At 34.7% G+C, this 23,560-nt stretch overlaps 2 long non-coding RNA genes and 1 pseudogene across 2 annotated transcripts; 1 reads left to right on the top strand and 2 right to left on the bottom strand.

Annotated features, from left to right (window-relative positions):
* Positions 1-2,046: 2,046 nt before the first annotated feature.
* LOC147507747 (asparagine--tRNA ligase, cytoplasmic 3 pseudogene) lies at positions 2,047-3,117 on the bottom strand (annotated as a pseudogene).
* A 62-nt stretch (positions 3,118-3,179) lies between these two features.
* Positions 3,180-4,432, bottom strand: LOC147507746 (uncharacterized). Its single transcript, XR_015216226.1, has 3 exons — positions 4,274-4,432; positions 3,436-3,489; positions 3,180-3,261 (listed from the first exon to the last, which is right to left on the bottom strand). It is a non-coding gene; the product is annotated as an uncharacterized LOC147507746 (long non-coding RNA).
* Positions 4,433-11,361: 6,929 nt separating this feature from the next.
* On the top strand, positions 11,362-13,096 carry LOC147507745 (uncharacterized). Its single transcript, XR_015216225.1, has 3 exons — positions 11,362-11,639; positions 11,965-12,337; positions 12,527-13,096. It is a non-coding gene; the product is annotated as an uncharacterized LOC147507745 (long non-coding RNA).
* The last annotated feature ends 10,464 nt before the right edge of the window (positions 13,097-23,560 follow it).

The following is a 23,560-nucleotide window of genomic DNA, read 5'->3' as shown; positions in this document are numbered from 1 at the left end:
AACCAAATTTTCCAACGGTTATTAACCGTTGCAAAGTAACAATTACTAACGGTTAAAAAGCGTTGCGTAGTTTGATTTGTAACGATTATTAATAGATGCTTTAATACTTAATTTTGCTTTGCAACGGTTTACAACCGTTACTAATGTGTTGATAGGATAAAAAAAAATATATTTTTTTTCCTGCCCCATACACCCATAACCAGCACAAATGACAGGTTACATATAGAAACAAATATATGAACTTAACCATTTTTCCTTTTCATGAACCTGAACAAATCATTTTCCAGCAAAAATATATTAAAAAATAATAATAATAAGCAATTAAACAAATTGAACTTGAAACACTTCTGATTATAAAAGAATAAAAAATTACATCTTTTCTCTAATTAGGAAATGAGTAACAATATATTCAATTGATCTTACGACAAATGATAACTCATATATAATCAAAACCTAACTAATTCTAAAAATATTTATAACTGAACCGTATTTTTGTTCGCACTTTGTCTTCATGAAATGAAAGATAAATAATATAAACTAGAAAAATTCATCACTGAACAAGTATACAACTCTTGGGCAAAAGTTCTTTCTTCATTTTTCCACCATCATAAAATAATGTGAACTTCTCCATTATACACAGAAATGGCTTTCAAGTCATCGGGAATCTCTACGACTGTAAGAACCGATCCATTTTCATAAATTATCTTGTTTTTCAGAGCAGGAGACCACAGACCCATCTCAACTAAGTCATGAAGGTCTTTGTTCACCATAACAAATTCACGGCGTAATAAATAAAAAATGGGGATAAGGTTGCATAGTACATAACTTTTTGAAATCTTAAAAATAATCATACAAAAAATATATATTATTATCATAACAATGATAATAGTTTACCTTAAAACTCTACTGTATATATATATTAGAGGTATACGGCTCAAAGCACTCATTGTTGCCAAGTATTTGGCTAGTTGAAGCGATCGACATAGGAGCTACAAGAAGAGAATTTCTCCCTCCATTCTTTGCGTCGGTGACTTGAGAGACCAATCCCACCTATCTGATGGTACTACACCCCACATGTCTGGTTGAAGAATCCCCTATAGTCCAAAAATTATAAAATCCTTATTACATGCACAACGAATGATTTATTAACAGACAACTCAAGCCACATCTTTTATCCTTATTCAAATGAGAGGGGATTGTGTATTCTTCCTCCCAAAGGAAACAGAAATGCACAAAAGAAGTTACAACCCTCTAGTTACATACCTTGCTCACAGGGCACCCTTGGTATGTCTCGTAAGGACCTTCTTTTGCAGCCAACTAAGAAGAAGCTTTAAGAGCATGTTTCAACTCTCATCAGCCATAACTCAGAACACAACAGTACACCTCTAAGCCTGCCACACTGAGCCACACTTCGTTGCCAAGAGCACATTGCAACTGCTCTTAGAAATGCACTTTCAAAGTAGACTTTAACCTATGAATTTTGGATGACATCTTCTTGATATAAACAAATAACTGAAGAACTTGTTAAAAATGTATCCGGTTACAAAGAAACAATGTTTAATCAAACGTAACTAAAAACACGTTCTTTGTGCACCCGGATCCGAGAATAAAAATAACAAGAGATTAAACAAGAAAGATTGAAAAACAGTTCAATAGATATAAAAATTAGTTGGAGATTAAAGTTAGAGGTCCAAGTAAACACTCATGTACACGATATCCCCTACAAAGAAACAGTTAAAAGAAATACAAAATATGACCTGTCATAGAAAACACCCTAATCGCATTACGGATAAAAAAAAAAAAAAAAAAGGTAATCTAGGGAGAAGGGAGATCATGAGACAATTTTATTCCGATTATGTGAACAAAGTGGACTACATGAATGTCCGACTATGTTTGATACAAACATATTTTTGGAGGTTCAACCAAAGTGTGTTTCTAATGTGTGTATGCACGTGTTGTTGTATATCATGAACATTTTATAAAGCTGGAGTGTAATCTTTGAGTCAGTTTTATGTTGGTACAATTGAAATGACGTAAAATAACATCTCATACCTCTAAATCTGCAAATGCTATCTCGGGCTCTACCATCCAAAATTCTCATGAGATGCCTTGATGTGTGAGAATGTTCAAATTTCGAAAAGTTGGTCCAAATGTATAAACATTGCTAAGAGCACAAGAAAATGTCTCAACACTCGAGTGGCCCGACACTATTAAAAAAATGCTTGCCAAGCGAAAAAATCACGAGTATAATCAATCTTCCCATCCTTCTCACGGGAGGCGGGTTTGAGTTTAAATCTTTCTTCTCGATGTGTCGATCATCCTTGGCCTTCTTTAACTTCATCACCAAATCGGTTATATCTTCCTTTTTGGCTTTAGCAGATTTGACCTCCTCTCCTTTCTCCGAGACAAGTTTTTTGCAGCTTCTATATCGACTTCGGATGGAGGCGGTTTCGTTTCAGCTCCTTGTCCACCTTATCTGCATCACTAAATAATCTTTAAATTTGAAACATCTCTCGCACCCTCACAATCACTAGTAGTAATAATCGGAGTGTGCACATATAAGTTGTGCATCTGAAAAAAAGTGTGAGTTGCATAAGCGGTGCATTCCCCGATTCGAAAGCAACCTGCAGAAATATGAACCCCAAAACACAAGATAAATAAATAATATAAATCATACAAAGATATAGTATATAAAAAAAAAATTACGGTGTTAGTCCTTGGCCTCATATGAACAAAATCTCTAAGCCGTTCAAGAGTGAGTTTGGTTTTGGGAATCGGGTAAGTAGCCGAATCGACGAGACCAACATGAAAAAGCTTGTCGACTTTTAATTCAACTTTCTGTTTAGTACCTTGAGGAGTTTTCGTCAAAACACCCTCAACATAAACGCAAGTGCCGATCGCGACGAGAGTGATAGACAAAATGCTGAAGAATTAACAATAACTTGAAGACTAGTCTGACAGGACCCGTCATTCACTTCAAGAAACACAAAACTTCATTTTATTTTTGATAGCCAAGATTCATAAAATGATTGATTACCACAAGTCTTGATCAAACATGTGACAAGTATCAACCCTAGGCGCAAGTTTTAAGTAATTAGACATAGAACAGATACACATTTAACTAGCTATCCCCACCATCCAAGATGCATTTTTCATAACAGTTAAATGCAAGATTCAACCCACTAACATTAATGCCTCACGAAAATGGCAAGCTGCATAACATGACAACGAATCCTTCCAATATATAACATAAGGAACTCCCTGCCAAGAAAAAACATCTGAATCAGGAATTAACTTTATCAAAGAATCAATAGAGAAGCCATTTATAAGTACTCTTATCCACTCTCCTCCGATAACAATTTTTTTTCGCTAACCGTCCTTTTACCGAACAGAAGTATGATAGAGGAATTGAACATATTAAGACTTGAGAATCACCTTAGAATGAATTGTTTCTGCCAAGTTTCCACCATCGGGGATTTCTAAATAAACCTGCACCAGCATGCCAACATTTCGCACAAGATAAGATCATACCAGACACTTAGGGGTCGTTTGTTTTTCTGAGCCTATGAATGCTGAATGGCTCATTCTCTGAATGCTAAATGCTGATTGCTGAATTCTAAAAAACATGTTTGTTTTCTGTTAGAATAACCTGGCTCTGAAGGCTGAATATAAATCATTCGGACAATTTTACTCATACTATCTATTTTAAACACTAACTTGGTTTCTTGTTAAACAAAATATATATTATATTTGAGGAGAAGATAAATGATAAATAAATTTTAACTTGTGAAAGCATATTTAAAATATGCTTTCACAAATATATTTTAACGGTTTATTTTCATATTTTGTTTATTTTCAGAATATATATATGTAATTCTATTTTTAACAAAGTGGATATCATTCACCCAAAAAAAAAAAATGAAAAAACCCGTGACGCCAACATCAAATTTTGAAGAACCTATTTTGAAACCATAAAAGTCAAGGTAGGAAAGTAGATGGGTTCTTAAGAAAGGGCAAGAAAGGACTTTTTTGTTTCGAGTATTAGAATTGAAATTCGAAGAAATTTTGGTCTTTGAATCTTTGAATGTTAAAAGTACCACTTAATGCTTAAACTACTTAAAAAAAACAAACAAGTTTTGAGCCTCTGAATGCTTAAAACTTAAGTTTAAGAGGCTCTGAATGCTGAATTCAAAAAAAACAAACAACCCCTTAACTTCTTATTCTTCACCATTAACTAAGGGATTAAAATTCCATTAAGATAACAGTTACTTACATAAAGCAATAAAAGTATGAGTACAGAGTAGAAGTTATTATGACTATTTGCAGTTCGCAACGTGAAGCTCAAACACACAGCAGTAGATTTACAGAAAAAAAATATATACTTCTTAAGTTAGAGAGACCAAGAAACCCAACACAAATAGCTGCAAAAACAAGAAGATGGGCCTCAAACTTGTTGGGTCGTTGTTGTTGTTTCAAAGCAAACATCTCGAGCTAAAACGGGTTTTGAAAGCTTTGGTTTCAACCCAATCCATTTGTTGGTAATTAGAAAAGGAAGAAGAAGGTAGGAAGTGATTGTTCTGGGGAAGAGGAGGAGGGGTTGAAGGAGAAAAAGAGGAACAAATAAGATAACAAAACCCTAACCTAGCGGCTGTGAGAGAGAATGAGAGGTTTTCTATATACCGACCACGATTTCTTTTTTTGTTTATTTCTTTTTGAAATTTCGATGTTGTTTCGGTTTTTTGGATTTGTAACACTTCTCAAACGATTTTCAAGCGTTAGCAATTAATTTCGGAAATTCAATGAAATAAAGTAACGCTTTACAACATTTCCAACGCTTGTATAGCGTTGGCAATTTACTAACGGTAAATAACCGTTGCAAAGCAAAAAAGGTGCGTGTTGCAAATATCCTATTATGGTGTAGTGAAAGGCAATGTAAATGGTTATAGATACAAAATAAGGCATATTGTTTATATTGAAGTGCAATGACCATATAGTGTGAATGCTTATTTGCTTAGTCTATTGCCATAGCACGAAGGTTTTGTTGTTTTTAGAATACTTTAGTTTTTGTTTTTTTCAATATTGAAATTAGAAATGTTATATTTGGAGAATACAATTGCACACTGGCTACCCACTTGGGATACAAAATTGGATGGGTGCATGAAGATGATGCAATTGAGCAAATATTGCGTGAACTTTTTTATTGGATGAACGCAATGGTTTATACTTCATTTTGCACTTTGGAAACTTTTGTTTTCCCTAACGCAAAGAAACAAGTGTTAAATAATATTCTAGCTAATTGTGTTAGCTTACATATCATTGTGACTTTTTGTTTTGGTTTTTTAATGACATTGAATAGTTTTGAGTTTGCTTTGTGAAAAACGGAGGTTATCATTAGTTTCAGGTTACATATCCAAAAGAAAGGAACGAAAGCAAATCCCAATCGCAAGATAAAGAGCTTCAAATGTGAATGGCCATACTCCGAAATTTATACATGTCCGTCAGTAGCAACAAGAGACTTGACATGCATCATACAATCTTAGGCAAGCATAAATATAGTTGGAACATATATTTGTAACATTGATATTGGAGCAATTTTGAGGTTTAATTGATTTTGAGTCTTAATATCCAAATCATTTTATCCAGGTGGTGTGCCCGGTGCTTACATAGGTCGACTGGAAATACAGACTAGCTATGTAACATATACAATTTCCATTGTGAAAGGGATATAAGTAAGGCTTTAGAGCTATGTGGAATCACATTTAAGTGGAGTCACATCCTTCTGCTGCTCTCCAAGCATTCAAAGCTAACAAGGGTTATCGGAAAGCAACTACGTAGATCAACATATCAACAACATGGAGCTGACATATGTGCAAGAATGGGAGCATCATTGGGCCCATGGAACTTCGAAATGGAGGGAAGGCAAACCTGACTTCCTACACTAAATGGACCAAGATGGAGTTGATATAGTGCTATCGATGCAATTTTTACATTTGAAAAAGAACAATATCATTTTATCCTGCTGTATGTCTTAATCTACCTTAAAAAATATCAAAGAGATCATTATATATTGGGTAGGATTGTTAACTGTTAAAAAGACTTTTTATTTATATCTTGGTCTCAGAATTTTTGGCAACAACAGGTGCAATGGTGATCGAACATGACCAGGTCAATAAGACAACTTTGTTGTCCACACTCCACAGTACAATATTTTAGGTGGCGACAACAGAGTTGAGTCGGCATACCAATTTCCTCACTGTAGTATTTGATGCCAAATATTACTTTTTGAATATTTTAGAGATTATTAATGATAACTTATTGAATTAAATTGGCCTTAAGCTCGGATGTATTTCAAAATCTGATAAGAAAATAGAATATCATCTATGTTTTGCTATGCGTGCAACAATTACCTCAAAGTTCATACAATGACATTTTGCAGTATAATATAAATATATATAGATACTTCAAGTTATATAATCAAATTAACTACATGTCAACCCTTTTTTAGCGCAAGTTGGTTAATACATATTAAGATTTTTTTGTATAAGAAATATTAAGAAAATTCAAATATTTATATTTAGAGACTCCGTGCCGAAGGCACAGGCATTAACTAGTCTACTTAACAAAACAGGGCCGTCTTGATAGCCAACCAACGGCTGAGATTCAATTTAAGGGGGTATAAATCAAGGGTTGAGATGAGTGCCACCACGATGATAGCCCATGAGTTGGATTAGAAATTAATTAGATTCTTAATTGTGAAATTAAACAGAAAAAAAACCCTTTGTTTTCTCTAGAAATGATTAATTGTAAACTTTAAACACAATTAAATTTTTACGTGTACCAATTTAACCACTGTGACAGCCCATGAGTTGGATTAAAAATTAATTGGATTCTTAATTGTGAAATTAAACGAAAAAACTCTTTGTTTTCTCTAGAAAGGAATAATTGCAAACTTTAAACACAATTAAAATTTTATGTGTGCCAATTTAAATTTCTTTTATACGTCCAAACACTAGACTGGTAAAATCTTATTGAAGGACCAAGGCATGCGCTTACGTTAACCCCCCTCTTTATTTGTAATTTAGTACTCTCTTTTTGCAATTAAGAGTAGCTCTTCATCAGTTCTTATTTGCCCAAGACTCATATAGACATGAACAGGCGCAACCATTTTCTTCTCTCTCTCATAAAACAGACGATGAGTTTTTAAACCCAAAGGCCTCATTTCTACTGTTTTTGACCATCAAAGGTTTTCCACAAACTCATGCAAGTATTTTTCTTAGCAAATTAATTATTAGTCTTCTTATTATTTTGACTGTTTTTGTATCTCTTCAAACTACTTATTTCTGGAATTTTCTTGACTTCCATATTAGAATGGTTACAAGGTTGTTGGGGAACTGATGGGAGCAATGGACGTCAGGACAAAGACAGCGAACCCGACATTCATCACGGATAATTCAATTTCGTCTACATCATTCAACTATTCAAGGATGATTCTATCAAATATACAAACACTCATCTATATTTATTTTGAATGCAGTTTCCTAATTGCATTGGAAGCGTTAGCTTTGGTGATTGGGTCGACAAGTTATCATAGTCAATATAAGAGGTGAAGCAAAAATTTGTTCTTTAGTATCTTTAAAATATTAGTAGTGTTGATTCTAAAATCACGTTTAAGCGAATGTTGTAAAAAGGAAATTGTAAGATCATGTAAGTGCTGTTTTGATCAATCGATTCTTAAGAGTAGCATTGTTGCGCTAATTCCTTTAAGTGTGTTGCATTTCTTTGAAGGTTCTTTAATCTTGAATAAGAAAAATGTATTACTATTGATTCATTGTAAATGTGTGCTTTCTGCTTTCAAGAAAATGTTTATTAGTTTTATTCCTCAATTTTATTAATTTCTCAGTTGAAAAGTTCATCGGACTAAATAGATAATTGATATTATATGATTAATACTCATCAGATAAATATTTTTATGGGGATTATTTATATTTAGAATTTTACAGTTCATCTCTAAATATTTTTTTTGTTATTTTGGTTCCACCAAGTTTCTTACTGTGAAATAGAACTTGATGGAGTGTTGTACTCAAGACGTTTAGATTTCCACAGTACCTAATGGTTTAGGATGTCTTAGTTCCGCAACATCTTTAGGAAATAGATTATAGATAGTTACTTATGATTGTCTGTCGGTTCGTTTCTACACCTCAAATCTTCTTTTAGTCAAGCTGGATAACTTTTAGGCTTCGCTTTTAAGTGGACAAAGATGAATATTATTTACATTCGGTATGTCAAAGTTTTTCCATATTCTAAGAGCTCCATAGATGCTCCAAGGGAGCCTTTTAAGTTGATCAAGTGCTCTATTTTAATGACGATACGAATGCATTAGTTCTGTTTTAATGGGGAGACGAATGTGTTTCTTCAATCATAGAGTGAAAAATACTCACTTGAATAAACACACACAAAATTACTGACTTAGTAGTACAGAAAACAATGATTTGGAATCAGTTTATTCTCACGGCCTATATATGTGCATTTGAGTCATTGGAAAGTGACCCTTCTGCTTTTCAAACTTAAGCATCCACATTAAGTATATATTTTTGAGTTTCTAAAGGAGTAAATCAATGTTTAGGTATAGTCTATAGTTATATCTTTATCCTGATCGATGTTCCTTTAATCCATATGCATAATAGCAACATTATTAGACTTTGTTACGTATACATGACTTTCTAATAAGATATTTAATACTTCCCAAAGCTAGCATTACCTGAACTAAATGTACTTTTTTTGTTGCATTGAATTAAAATTGTATTTGTTGATATTGTATTGGTCATTATTTTGACTTTTGAGTTTGTGTTTTAAAAAAAGTGTTATACACCTTTTATGTTTGATAGAAACTTTGCAGAGTCTTATTTCAGGTTGCAAGATAGTATAAGTTAAGTTTTTTGGTGCTACAAGTTCACTAAAGGTAGTACTAATGCCAACCCGCGCACATAGCTTTTGAAATGAAATATGCACTTAGTGGATACCTTTTGTGGTATATATATGCAATATCGACTGCTTTAGTGAATATGATGTTGGTGATCTAGACCCACAATAAGAAAAAAGGTTTTATGTCACTGTTAAAAACAGTGATAACAAATGGTTCCTCTAGAGAAGCCTATCCACCAACAAGAAACGGTGACAAATATTGGAAAACCATCACCATAAAACATAGATTTTGTGACTATTTTGGCAAAACAGTAGTTAATTGAATTCAAAAGCATCACAAAAGAAGACACTTTTCATGACACTTGTCTTAAAAGCATGATAAATTATTTAATTTTCTTTAAAAAAAAATTAGAACCATAAGATTCCACAATGAACTCAAACTGCGCTAGTGCACTTCAACTCTAAACAAACACAAACTACTGAATAACCCACTTTATTTCAAAATAGCATTCATAAACACTAATTCCAAATCATTCTAATCCAATAAAAAAATACATCTGAATTCAAAAGAAAAACAATCACAATCTCGCCAAAGTCACATGTATGTCAGCCAGCTAGTGGTTCATCTTGAGGATAGTGGCTTGAATCTAAGTAAGTGGCATGGCCTAATGCACGAGCAACTACTGATCTTCACAAATAGCTGGGAAAAAGAAACAGAAGAAAATTATTAGAAATCAAATCAACATATTATTTGTTTTTAGAATTTTACTTTTATGTGGTATATAGTCAAGCAACTAAGACCTGTTACTAGTTGAATTCCCCGAAAGAACCACTAGGTAAATGTCATAAATCAATAGAATCCTTTCAGCAAAAATCCAATCTAGACTCAACTACCAAGTGTCATTGGATTGATACGTTTGCCAAACAGAAATCAAGTGGCTGCTACATACCACATAAAAACTAACCACTGCACATAAAAACTTTAAGGCATGACTAAATGGTGCTCAACATCTTTATAAGTTGATAAGAGCCCAAAACAGTAGTTTTAACCCTTTAATATCATTACATTTAGACTAATTATGTGTATAATAAATATGAGTTATGTATTTCAGGCATTGGAGTCAAATATGTGAAGAAACATATCACTTTTGCGAGATAAAGGAGCAAAGGTTGGTTGCTAAGAAGTTCTATGATTAAAGGCCAAGATTCAAGGAGAAAAAGCTTTTTTAAAGCCCGATCAAAGCTGAAAAGTCAAAGTCAACGCGGACAGAAATAGAGTAAAAAAGTCAACAAAATTTCTGCAGGCCGTATCTTTGGACTTAGACCTCGGAATTGGGCCTATTATATGTTAAAACAACCGGCTCAGAAAGAGCTTTTTAACGGTCTAGGCCTAGACCCAATCAGAGGAGCAGAAGTAGACAAAAAGGCTTTTGCAATAATTTCAAACAGAGAAACTCTTTTTGGACCTATGTAATTAGGTTTTGGGCTTGATTCAAAGGCCCAAAACATGGCTCCAAAGCCCATGCACGAAAATATAGACCTAGCATCTCTTTTATAAAGAGGACTAAAACATAACTCTAGATATACTTAGACTTAGATAGATAATTAGATTTTAGACTTAGTTATTAGTTTAAACCTTAGTTAATTGTTGTTCTTCAGCATTCATTAGATTAATAAAAGTTCATTATTGATTCTTCATTATGTCTTCTTCTTATATATCTGTTTATGATAGTCTAATGACATCTAGCTAAACCTCCATTAGAGGGGTTTGATGAAGACTTGATATGTTAGTTAGAATTATTGTCTGTGAAGAGTTTCACTCTAGAAGGATAGTTGATTCGCCATGAGAATGAGTTGGACTTCCTCACATACTAATTATTAGTTAGCAGAGATTGCCATGAGTAATTAGGGATCAATACTTAATCTTAATTTATTAGAATTGCAATAATCGACACTAACATATTAGGAATACATCAAGTGGATTCAAATCTCCCTAATCCCTTCTCCATATTCACATTTCAATATTCTATTATCATAGTATATAAATAACATCTTATTTAGTTCAGTTGCCATTGTAGCATAATTCAATTCATTACTCTTCAATTTAGTGAAAACTTAGACTAGGAGTGGAATTCTATGCTAGATTTGATCGTAAGTTTGAGTGGTCGACATAAAACACTCTATTTGCAAAAATCGAGGTTTTTGGTTTCTTACATCAGTTAATCAATTTAACCCGAACCACATTTATTTTGATTATATATATATATATAACTAATTTCACATTATTGACTCACCATAAATGTTTGACTCACTTAGAATAGTCAGCAAATTCTAAGCTTAGTTTAAGCTCCTCAGTAACAATTAAAGATATATGGGCCTTATATCCTTTGTTCAGCTTGTGTACTTGATGTGGGACTATAGTAAAACACTAAAGGGGTGGGATAGAGGCACAGTCACTGTAGCCACATTCTAGGCACAGTTAATCTAATCCGTCGATCTGTTTCCAATCCTACGGTTGGATCAGTTTAAATCAAACACCGAAATATATCTAAACGCGAAGGGTTTTCTCTCTCCTATTCTTCTCTCTCCAAATTTATCCGAATCTAAACCAACACCTCCAAATTCAACACCGAAACACCTCCAAATTCAAACCGAAAAGCTAGATTTGTCCTTCTCCTTTCTCCAAATTGAGAAAATCAAGAACAAATTGGAAGAAGGTATGTATTTTGTTGATTTTCAATTTTTTATTTTCGATTTTAATGAAATGGGTTCGGTAATAGTAGAAGAACAAGTTGTGAATTGTTTTTGTTTGTTTTCGTTGCAAGTATAATTTTTATTTTTATTTATTTTTTTTCGATTTAATCAATTAACTATTTTTAGACCTCGATGTTTTTACTTTTTTTCGATTTGGTTGTTATTTTATTTTATTTTTAGTTGCAAGTATAATTTTTAATCAATTAACTATATTTTAGACCTTGATTTTATTTATTTATTTATTATTTTTTTCAATTTGGTTGTTAATTGTTTTTAAATGTACCGAAGCCATATACCGTATACCAAGTTGACAAGGTAAATCTTCAAGACAGGTATAGTATTTGCAACAATTTCGTTTTCCCTAGTCGACTGATTCCATAGGTAGATGGTGTTGTTCTCATTGACAACTTATCGAGATTGGGGTAGTAGTAGTAGTCTGTTACAAGCTGCAGTTAAACATGAAAGTGTTTGGACGCTCGAAGTGGTCTACTGGCTTGTGCTCTTCCTGTCAAGTTGCAAACGATGTCATGGGTAGTATTCGAACTGTTGGTTCCTTCTTTGCAAAACAATGGAACTTTACCAGAACGATGGGACGTTATGCAAGTTTGGAATATGGGCACTATGGAAATCCTACTACTGAGTTTCAGGAGAAAAAGATAAGGTTTGTTCTACTTTTGGATGTCTGTATATTCATTCATGAAAGTCAGACTCATAGCTTCTATCATAGTTTATAACGCCAGGAGATTAATAGTGACCATTTCTCTTGTTATGTGCTCTCTTTGTATGCATAGTGTTTGTGAATTGAGGTCCAGGATTCTTGTTTAATGTCATGAAACTTTATCTTTTTTAGGTGGCTCCATCGGGATGGTCTGAAGGGGAATGCAAAGGTAAAGTTGGATGGTTTCCATCAGATTATATTATGTAGCCAAACGTTAAGGATTCCAACTAGTAATGTATCCACTGAAGTTGGATGCTAGGTGCCCTTTCACATTTTGCTTATGTGATGTGTCATTGTGGTAAGCAATATTTCTCTGCCATTAATATAAACATTGTCGAGACGAAGAAGTCCACTCCTCAAGAGATAGGGTTCGAGAGACTTAAGATTTCTAAAAAGAAACAAAAACAAAAAAAAAAAAATTGAGAGTTAGTGCCCAAGGATTAAAACTTAGAAATTTTTAGTTATTGAATCTCCTTAGGTTAGATGTCACGATTGGTCTGAATTTGTTTATTTATTTCCCTAGAAGCTTTCGGTATATCTTTATATTGTAGCATAGCCACTCTGAGTTTTGTTAACGTAGTGAGAAAAAAGAAAAAATCTAGTAAAGCTGCAGGCTTTTTAGCAGCCTTTTTCTGCCCCTCCGCTAAATGTAGAGGTGAATAATGTTGTGGAGAAACTCAAGTGAAGAGTGTAGATAAGAATGTCATTTTTTTTATTAGTTGTTGTAGGCCTACCTAATAGCGGTGATCTTGCCAAGCAAGCGTGAAGTAGCTAATCTTGCCAAGTAGGCGTCTACCTAATAAATGAGTGATAGTTTGTCTTTATTAAATTTAATTAATCTCATTTATTTCCCAGTCTGTCTCAGTGAGAGAGGTTTGTGGGTATCAAACCCAATTCTACTGATTAAGGTAATATTACTAATAATGTTGATAAATAAAAAAAAATAGATAAGTGGTTGACTTCGAGAAAGTAAAGAATTTTGTTATATCACTCTTTCATTCTTCCTTTTTAGTTGGTTTTACCATTAAATTTGCTTATTTTCTACATATTTTCTTCCTTCGCCCTTTTTCATGTACGGACACATTGCAAAGCGTCTTTGTTCAAAAGTTGTAGATGGAAAGCCAAATTCTTCGCTTTCTAAAGATTGTTGGGGTTGGATTCAAAGCCGAGCCGAAGTCGAGGGCAGCTTCTTGTATTTGAAATTGGGTTACAACCATGAAGTGGAACCGAGTGTTCCACCACCGCTCGCGTGTTTTGTTTCAAACCCAACATAGTTTGCTTTGACCGACGGACAAACAAAGGGTGCACCAGTTTGTTGCTATCGTTTCACAGCTGTAAACCTCCCGAGGTTTATAAAGGCAAAAGGTATCATGTATGTTGATGAAGTCATCAAGAAGAAGCAAGGAAAGAAGTCCAAATGATTGTTGGGAACTGTTATAGGGTTGTACTTTGCTTTCGAGGATGGCCTTTGTTTTGTTTATGTTACCCGTTGCGGTGTGTTGTTCTAAAGATCCTCGGACTTATGAGAATGTAGCCGGAGTATTTGCAGCTTAGTTTGAAGAGTTTTTGTTTAGTTGTAATGAAGTACCGTTTTCGTAAGATTTTAATCCAAAGGTCCCAACGTCCGGTTTCGGTTATGATTATCAATAGTATTTTTTATATTTATAGTAATTCACATTACAAACCCTTTTGTCGGGGAACACCTTCATGTGAATCACTTGCAGCCCACACAAAAAAATATTTGTATTGTTAGTGTAAAAAAAGAAGTGTGGAAAGGAAATTATACATGTTCAAAAATTTGCACGAATTGAACTTTTTTTATATATTTATATTTGGTCTTTGAATCCAAGTTCTTCTGGGCTGACTACGTACCATGGAGGGGGACATAAAGCCTTGCCCCATTGACAGGATCAAGCTAACACGTAGTTATTTTTTCAATTACAAAAACCAAAAACCTTGTCTAAGTCGGCGTTTTCTGATATCACGTTGATCGATCGCCCTTTTTGCTGGAGATTTTGGCCATTAATATCTTTGTCTCCCTCGTCGCCATTTTCTGAAGATGCTTCAGCAGAAAAACTTTCCTCCTCGTCCTCAATAAGGGCTGCCTGTGCCTTCAGTTCTTCGATATCAAAATTCCAGTTGCTTACTCCCCTTACATACTGATTATGCGATATATCTCCTCCTTTTGCACATCCTGAATATTACTAGGTGCTTGCATATGTTCTACGTTCACCTTCACTGTTTTCGGGCTTTTCCCAACAGTACTCGTACGCAACTAAACTTGTGATTCTTAAAGAATCGATCCCTCAAAAGTGTTGTTGCTGAAGGTCTTTTTGATGGATCTTTTACTAAGCACTTAGCAATCATCTGTTTAAATTGCTTTGAGAACTTCTGGTCTTTTATATCATCTAAACGCGGTGGATCATCTGTCAGGATTGTAAGAAACAGTTTCACGGGGAGGATACTCGAGAAAGGAGCATGACCGTGGGCAAGCTCTATGGCTGTGATGCCGAAGGACCATATATCTGCTTTGAAGTCGTATCCATGCCCTTCTTCCATATCCAAGATCTCCGCCCATCTAGCAAGGTGTCCCTCTGTTATTGTATTTCTTTTGTGCCACCTATCATCGAATAAAAAAGAGAAGACACACACAAGATCTCGAGCTTACTTGCTCCATGTGAGTCGACTAAGATGTTTCCAGCCTTGACATCTCGATGTATACACCCTTGCCCGTGAAGATACTCCAAACCCTTCAACGCCTCTTGGATCAATAAACTCAACTGAAGCCACCCCCATAGGTGACTGAATTTCCCCGATTCATGATGGGCTAGAAACAATCAAACATTAAAATGTAAATCCAAAGTCCAAACAAATAACAATAATATAAAACATTCGACCCGACACGCATGAACAAAATTTATCAACTCACCACCAATCCCTACAAGCTTCATATATAAGTAGCCTCCCTAATTCCGCCATAGCATTCTCTAATTCAACAAATAATAACATAAAGCAATTAAAATAATAACAATACCAACATTTTACTATTACGTAAACAAAACAAAAAAAACACTACTGAAAATGGGTTCAATACCTTGTGAGAGCGAAGAAGCAACTAGAGCGACTTAATTCTTGCTAACTTATTTCTTAGGTCTAGAAAGCGTACTATTCCCTTCAAGGTCTAGAAAGCTTACTATACACTTCAAGGTCTCGAGGAACTTAACTCTCTAAGCCTAGGTATGGTCTTGAAGAACTAAACTACACTGTGCAAACTCACTTCTAACAAGGAAAGGGGGGCGAATAGCAGCTAAAACGAACGTGCAAGCCAAAAGCAAGCAGCAGGTGATGAGGAGTTCAAACGTGTGTTCGATCGGTTCGAATAAAAATCGAAGGCTATCATCGAAGAAACTTAATATGTGAACTTGGTAACTCCTTAAGAACCCAAGATAAAAAAAGTGAGTGCGTCTCTTTCCTCTCAAGAGAAACAAGAGTATCTTGAATTCCTCAAGCTTAAATGTCCAAATCCGCTTTTTACTCAACAAAGCTAGCTTTCCAATGCACCAAAGGCGGCCTCAGCCTCACTTCCAAGATAAAGAGAAGCAAGGAGCTCGGGTAAGCATCGGTCAACGGGAACTATTTCACGACAGATCGAGATCGATCATATATATATATATATCTATTTTAACGAATTTACTGCTCCAGACCAATCAAAAAAAAAAAAAAAAAAATCGAGAATTGGTTCAAATCGAATTTTAAACCCCAAATCAGAGATGGATTCTTCAAATTTGGGTGCTGAAAATCGAAAAAAATAGTTGGTTGCTTGCTAAATTTGTTGTTGTTTGATTTTGTGTTGTTGGAGAGAGAAGAATAGAAGAGAGAAAACCATTCGTGTTTAGATATATTTCGGTGTTTGATTTAAACTGATCCAACCGTAGGATTGGAAACAGATCGACGGATTAGATTAACTGTGCCTATAATGTGGCTATAGTGACTATGCCTCTATCCCACCCCAACACTAAAATATGTAAGAGTTCAATCTTCCAGAAATTTTCATCTTTCATCTCGATCTCATCGCTCACAAACCCTCTCTTTCACCCTGCACACTCCTCCATCCCTACTCTCTCTACCTCAAAAGTCTATGAATTCTTTAAAGAAACTTAAAATGAAGAAGTTATAGAAGCATATATAGCAAGCTTTTCAAATTCTAACAACAACCCCACAACCCATTTCACAAAACCATGTTTCCACTCATCAAGCATTAAAACTTTAATTTGTTAGAAATGCAAACTGAAGATTTGAGCATTCTCAACATTTACTAGTTCAATTGAAACATAGATTAGAGCATGGGTAAATCAATTAATATTTAAGTTATCTCATGCTCATGAAATTCAATCAAATAGAGCAATACATACACTCATTAACTTGATGAAATGAGATTTAATTTTATGGACCAAAGTGTTAAGAATGGATTATGTGCTTGATGAAATGAGGTTTTATGGGAGAAATAATTAAGCAGTAGAATCTGCTATGTTGGAAATAGGGGTTGGGTTAGAAATTGGTGGAGTTCCAATTTGGTGAAGAAGAGAAGGTAATGATGGTACTTTGTAAGTTGGATTGTTAGAATAACACTTTGTTTTAGTCCCATATTGCTTAAATAACCAAAAGTAACACCACAATGAAGATGTAAATATACTAGCTGGGAAATGGGTATCGAAAGATACACGAGAGGGCTTCCTAAGTGCGCCTCACGGTGGCATGTAATGTTTAATTGTTTATTGCCAAAGTCCACGATCCGAAATTTGTAACCAAACCGAAATTTCGGTTTGGTTTATAATCGGTTTTAAACACTTGATGGTTCAGGTCAAGTTGCAATTTTTGTGAACCGATTAGTTTGAATTTCTCTCCATCTTGAAAAAATGTGAAAGTTTGTGGTGCTAAATAGTCATTAACTCATTATTATAATTACTTTGTCCTTATCGAGTTTGATTGTAATTGTAGGTGTAATTTGTTGATTATTTCACCAACTGTAGTTGGGGTTTTGTCGCCAAGGTGTGTTAATAAGTTCACTATTAATAGAACAAACATTGTCCGATTGTGCGGATTATTGTTCATAGACTAGAGAACAGAACAATAGGAGTCGGGCGCAGGACTCAAACATAAATTACATGGAATAGAGTTGATATTCATGACAGGGGTAGACTTTTGTTGAATAGAAATAGCTTCTATCTATTTAGTTAGAGATTCGATTAAAGTTTTAAGCTCAGAATCGAGTTTAATCTCAAACATACCGGCGGCCTTAACTGTTGAAGAAGAACAAGCGGAGTGGGAGATATCATCACTATCACTAGCGTTATTATTACGCTTTGTTTGATATTCTAAAAATTTATAAGCCTCTGAGGCTCATTTACTGAGGAAACTACCCATATTCATTATGTCAAGGACCTCTTTATGGTGGTGTAACAGTCCCTTGAAAAAGGCACGAACTAACGTGTCTTTCGCAAGGTTATGATGTGGACACTCTATAAGAAGGTCAGTAAAACGATTCCAAGCCTCTGAAAAGGATTCATGAGGATTCTGTAAAAAAAATGAATATTGGAAAGTATTTCATCTGTCTTTAGTGGTGGGTAAAAATGTTCCATAAATAGTTGAACAAGTTTGGCCCATGAGTCCACAGAATTAGGCACTTGGGCAGTTAACCAAGACACCGCCTTGTCGGATAGGTTGAAAGAAAACACCTTTAGTTTAATTTGTTTAGCACCAACCGTAGGATGATGGAATGTGGTAAGGACTTGTTCAATCCTACACATATGCTGATAAAGTTTTTCATGGTCTAACTCATGAAAAACGGGTAACAAATTAAATATATTTGGGGGAATTCATAAATCCCCCACTAGGTCTGCAAGAACGATGCAAGATTTTGAGCTATCGTTCAAGACTTTGTAAAAGTCAGAGAGAGGAGACTCTCTCTCTTCAGCCATCATATCAAGTGTAGCGTGTGGAATACTAGCTAGAGGTGTAGTGAGTAGTATACTAGAAAGGCGTGTTTGTTGATATTGACGTTTGATTACGTTAGGCATTTTTCTTCTACCTGACTTTAATCTCATGCAAGGCTAAGGCCAATCTTAACTAAACACGATAACCATCAAAACAATCCTGATATGCTAGTATAAACCTCTAATAGGAGATGCGAGGAGTGGAAGAAAGAAGTACCTGAATACCTCCTTGCTTCGCTTATGAACAACGTCTTGTATACGCGAGCTCAGTGTGTTTCACAAGTTAGAAACACTGAATAACTTGAAGAAATGGAAATTTGTACTAACCAGTGAAAATCGGGCTTTTTCATAAGGGGGCGCAGTAGCGCTCACAAGTAGCCTAGATAGGGCGCGGGTCGCTCAGGTGGAACTCGAGTTCCAGGAGGTTCAACGTAGGGGGCGCTCGATCTTTGCCTTGGATGGGCACAGGTTGCGCTCCTTCCTAGCTCGAGTTACAGGCATTTCAGTGCAGGTGGAGCTCGAAATTTGCCTTGTACGGGCGCGGGGCGCGCTCAGGCTTGTTCTTGGGGAAAAAAAATTAGTTTCTGAACCAAACAATCATTGTTATAACCAAACAAGGGTGGGTGGGTTTAATGGGACTTTGAGAAGACTAACAATACTAATGAAAACAATTCTAAATGGAACTAAGATGGCAACGACGCCATTTGATAAAAGTAAAATCGATAGTTTTACCTACGCATAAGCTACGAAACTCTACGCAAGTAAGACTAAAGCTAATTTCAGCTTAATATTATCAAAGTTCTCTACTCTCGATGCTATTGCAATATAGTTAGAATAGAAAGTTCGTTCCACTCCTAGTTCTTTAGAATTTAATGTTAACTACGATAATCAGTTCTACAAAAGTCAATGAGAGTAACGATGGAAGTTATACTGAACAAGATACGATAATTCAAACTAGGAAATTACTAATTTGACAATATGAGGAGGAATTAGGGGGATTTAATTCCACCTTAATTCGATTTAATCAACTAGCGAGAAATTGTCGTAATCCGAATTGCAATGCTTTCGCATAGCAATGGAGTCTTCTTAATCCCTAATTGTTCATGGTAATCTCTACTAACTAACAACTAACATGTGAAACAATCAAACTCATTCTCATGGTGAACGAATTGCTTTCTAGAATGGAATAGAATATTACGAACTATTCTACGCTAACAACAATCAAGTTTCATCAAGGCTTCTTCAAACCCCTCTAATGGAAGTTTTAGCCTTGAATCATTATACTATCATTAATATATAAATAATAACAAGACATGATAAAAAGATTATAAATTTAATATATTGATCTAATCAAGGATTCAAAACTGAATTCACAACTAAGTAATGATTAATAACTAACTAACTTTATTGATCTAATGAATAATAATCTAATGGTTCGAAATGGATTACAACTAAAATTAAATCTAATCTAGAACTAAGATGATGATTAATTAATTATCAAATTAAGACAACCTAATTATGAATTTAAGACAACTAAAACTAAATAAGAATTGAATCAATAAACTAAATTGAAATGAAAAAAACTAATAATTTATTATAAAACTAAATCTGATTCTAAATAATATATCTTCTTTGTTCTAACACTAATTCTATTCTAATGGCAACTAATTCTATTTAATGTAAAAAAAAAACTAGATCTAAAACAAGTTATTGGATAATTGCTAAGTAAAAAACTAGATGCTTAAGAGCTAAGTCTTTGTCTCCCATATGGAGGAGACCAAATCCACAAAATCGTGCATGGGCTGAGGAGCCTGTTTTGGACCGGAAAACCGAGCCCAAAACCTCAGTACTTCAGTCCACAAAGGGGTTTTCAGCTGGATTTGACTTCAACAGCCTTTTCATCCACTTTTCCTTCTTTTATTGGGTCAAGGCTTGGACCATTAGAAAGCTCGTTCCGAGCGGTCGTTTTGACATAAGGTAGGCCCAATTCTGTGGTCTGAGTCCAAAGATACAGCTTTCGAAAGTTCTGCTGACTTTTGTGCGCTATTTCTGCATGCGTTGACTTTGACTTTTCAGCTTTTACCGAGCTTTAAAAAGGCTTTTTCTCCTTGAATCTTGACCTTTTATCATAGAACTTCTTAACAACCAACCTTTGCTTCTTTATCTCGCAAAAGGGACGTATTTCTACACATATTAGACTCCAATGCCTGATAATTGGTCTAAAAGTAATATTGTTAAGGGGTTAAAACTAAAGTTTTGGGCACTTATCAGGTAGCAACTAAGAACTCCCCACAGTAAAGCCAACTTCGACTCATTAAAGTGCATAGTTGACAGCTGCTCCATATGTCTAATATCTTCTATTGCCTTAGCAATAGATTCCCATAGGAAATTGCACACTCTTGGAACCTTCTCTTGAGACACCTCACTAAAGCAGAACGAGGTTGCTTGGAGCTTCTCAAAGAATATCAGCATCAAATTTATAACTTCCTCCGATGGTGAAGCCTCAACTAGATGATTCATTGCATTAGAATTATGAGACAAAAATTGAGCACAAAAAAAACCAGATCAGAGACGAGAAGTTCACAAACAATAAAGACGTCAATTGGCTAACCTGGTTATGGAATCTGGAGATAACAACCATAAAGTCCAAAGCTTTGAAGCTTTACCTCTTACCAAATTCTCACCTGTCGACATTCCCTAAAGCAAAGAAGAGAGAGCGAGAGTAGCGTTGAGTGCAAAAGAATGAGATCTGAATCGAAGAGCTTTAATTGATCGCCAGCTTCGAAATTAATGAACCAGATGAGAGTCATGACTGAAAATGAGACTATGAGAGCAATGACTGAACGGTTATGAACGTTAAGATGAGTTTGTTTTCAGATAGTAGGTTTTAATGTAGTTTCAGAAGAAACTAATTATCTTTATGGGCTATGGGCTTAGAAGTTAGAACAGTGACTAAAAATAATACCACTAGCAACTGTTTCGGCGATATAGTAACAACAAATAGCCAGGGTTAGTTTCTGTGTGTTTGGCCAAAAAATGAAAATGCCATTTGTCACGGTTGTCAGGGTGCGCGTGACAAAAGGGCTTCTACAATAGTCACAAAAACCCTTTTCTGCTATTTGTGACCGTTTCGAACAGAATAGTCACAAATAACATTTTAAAACAGTCACAAAAACCCTTTTTTGTACTAGTGACCCCTCAACCTCCTGAGTTTATGTGCATTCAATTGGTTTTTCTTTGTTCTGATTTAGTTGTAGGCTTTTTTATTTATACATATACAACCAAACATGCCAAACACTGATCACTAATGATACAATGTTCTAGATTCAAGGCGCAAGTCATACTTGCATAGAGTGTTGTGAAAGACTGTATGGACTTGGTGGTCAAAGTCCTCATTGGAATTCATATTGTACTATTGAAAATAACACTTTGAAAGCAAAGGGTAAGTGTACGTTGGATTGTGTTTTCAGGTCACTACGTACAATTAGCTCTCGGACTTCTTCTCATGGTGCCTCCTTTTTTGGGGTGAAAATGTTTCATTTCTTCCATTCACTCAACGAAGAGAGTGTAGCAGCCAAGACCTCTACTCCAATTCTAGGTGATTTGATGGGATTTTTACATTGGTGTTGGTTGAGTGACTGTGGTATTGTTAGTTTTGAAGTTTTAAGGTTGCAGGTCATAGCTCGAGTATATTATATCTGGCAAGGACTTTGGACAATTTCTAACTTGAACAGTAAGTTAATGCATTAAACATTGTAGTTCATTTTTGTTGAATATTTGTTTGATGAAGCAGCCCTGTAGTAATATTAGTTACCAAAGAAAGTGAATGCATGGATGTTTTTCATTTGTAAATTTCCAACATAGTTATTCGCAAAATGTATTGTTTATTTTTTTTTATTTTTTTTATTTTTATGTCTTTTTTTCATAGGATTTCTTCTACACTCCTATTTTTCAACACTATAGGGGAATTTCCTATTCTTCGACACTCCTATTTTCATCGAGCTGCCTACTTATCAATTTTTATTTTTCGACTATATAGGGGAATTTCCTATTCTTGGACACTCCTATTTTCATCGAGTTGCCCACTTATCAATTTTTTTTCCCATCACAATAAATAGTAAATGCATGTGGAATTTTAAATCACATTATCTATGATGTTTCTTTATGGAATCCGTGCCAAAGGCACGGGCATTAACTAGTAATTTACAAGAAAAGATTCTAGAATCCATATGACTAATTTCGGGGAAAACAACTCTAGAGGACACCATTTTTTTTTATACTAACTCACAAGGACAAATTCCATAATAAAGTAACCCACGATTTCAATTTTAGTAACCCTCAAGGACAAAATAAGTTGGCCCGGCCATTTTCCTTTTTTCAAAATACCAGTTTTACCCTTCTGTGTTATTATAGATATAAAGCATAGAAATTTTTATTTTATTTTAAATACCAATTTCACCCCTCTGTGTTATGTTTATAAAACAGATAAATTTAGTGATTATTCATACCCAAATAGGTGAACATACCTCATACATTATGTTGTTGTTCATATGAATTAATTGTTTATAGCTCATGTTTGAGGTATGAACAGTGTTGATGTATGAACAATGTTTGTTCATATCCCAAATAGGCTGGTGTTCTTATTGATCATATCTTATGTTGAGGTATGAACCCCAAATAGGTATGAACAATTAATGTTTATACCTCATGTTTGATGTATGAATAGTGATTGTTCATACCCCAAATAGGTGTGAGCAATGATTGTTCATACTTCAATAGGTGTTTTTAGTGATCATACATTATGTTGAGGTCCAACTAGGTATGAACAATCATTGCTCATACTATATACATTAGGTCGTTTCGGTTGGGCAGGTTCGTTTATTATTTAGCGTCAGGGGTATACTTGACTTTTCATCTACCTGAGCCGTTTTTTATTTCGCGTCACTTGACCTTTCATCTACCCAACCCTTATGAGTGATTAAAAAAAATGGTGTTGAGAGTTACTTTTTCGGCCTTTATGTCCTTGAGAGTCACCCCAGTATAATTTATATAAGTGCATTTAGAATTTAAATCCTAAGATTGATTAGGTTAAGCATTTCTAAAATGATCTCTTCAATTTTCATTTTTCATTTTGTCAATGCCTTAAAACGAGATGAAGAATGCATCCATTACT

This window comes from Coptis chinensis, chromosome 3, assembly GCF_015680905.1.
Source record: "Coptis chinensis isolate HL-2020 chromosome 3, ASM1568090v1, whole genome shotgun sequence".
NCBI classification, from domain to species: domain Eukaryota; kingdom Viridiplantae; phylum Streptophyta; class Magnoliopsida; order Ranunculales; family Ranunculaceae; genus Coptis; species Coptis chinensis.
This window is presented reverse-complemented; position numbering and strand designations above follow the sequence as displayed.